The following is a 1,246-nucleotide window of genomic DNA, read 5'->3' as shown; positions in this document are numbered from 1 at the left end:
GAGCATGTGATATGAGGTTACATTATAGGTCACTTTTGACCTATACCATTGATCAAGTGATTTTTCCAAACTTCAAAAATGCATAACTCTATCATTTAAAATCCAAATGACATGAAATTGGTGACCATTTTGAAGGTATTTGAGAGAGATACAACTTTGATGAAGACACATTTCCCATTTTAAGCTCCTATAAAAAGTTAAGCAAGGTGAAATATTGAGACATATGGCTTGACACTTAGAAAAATGTTGATATGTCAAAAATTTCCAAACTTCCACCTCAAATTTCTCCATGTTCCAAACTCCAAATGAAAAAGTGTTGAACATGAATATTGTTCCTCTTGATCTCACCTTTCCAAAGAGCTCAAATTCATCCATTTTGGACAAGATATGCATAGGTTGCGCATGGCTTAAACAAGGTGACATAACTTGGCAAGATTCAAGTTTCAAACATCAATGTGCATTTGCCTTGCAATCCATGCTTAGTTCAGAGCATCTGATATTCATTTGTGGACCTCAGGAAATCATTTCATGGGCCTATGTGCACCCATGCACCGTTGTATCACCATTTGCCAAAATTAGAAAGTGATTTAGAGTGTGCAATAATCAACCATTTCAGCTATAAATAGAGCTTTAATTGCTCAGAAATTGAAACACAATCATGCCAGCTTTGATCCCCCATTTCAAACCCACACTTCTCAAAGGATAAGCCTGAAAAATTCTCTTGAATTTGAGCTTGAATTACCACTGTTTTGAAATTCAATTATCCAGGAATCCATAGCTACTAAACCATTCAATCCTTCTCTTGCAAGCAAGTGGAGTGAGACCAAGCACAAGCAAGATCAAGATTAATTGAATCCAGACCTCCATTTAAGGTATTTTCAAGAAATTTTGAACTCTTTGATTCTCTCAAATTCTTGCTCAATTCTATTGATTCTTTGGTTGTCTGAATTCCTACCAATGTAGGCAAGAAGTTTGAGTTGCTTTGAGGTCAAATTGAAGCACCTCAGTTCATGTACCTCAAATTTCAACTCCATGTATCTCTCAATATACTTGGAGTTGGAGTGAATTGAGGTCAGATTCGAGCTTAGTGTCATTTTTTCTTTAAGAACATGTCCTTGTTTTTCATTTTGGTGATGGTTCATGGTGGACCAGTCCGGTGAGGTCCACCGGAGAAGATGACCAGAGCTCTGGCTCCGGGGATGAGTTGGCTAGCATATGAATCATAGGATCCATGTATTTTGTTCTA

This window comes from Lathyrus oleraceus, chromosome 2 (genome assembly GCF_024323335.1).
Source record: "Lathyrus oleraceus cultivar Zhongwan6 chromosome 2, CAAS_Psat_ZW6_1.0, whole genome shotgun sequence".
In the NCBI taxonomy this organism is placed as follows: Eukaryota; Viridiplantae; Streptophyta; class Magnoliopsida; order Fabales; family Fabaceae; genus Lathyrus; species Lathyrus oleraceus.
The sequence above is the reverse complement of the archived record's forward strand: the minus strand, read 5'-3'. Positions refer to the sequence as shown.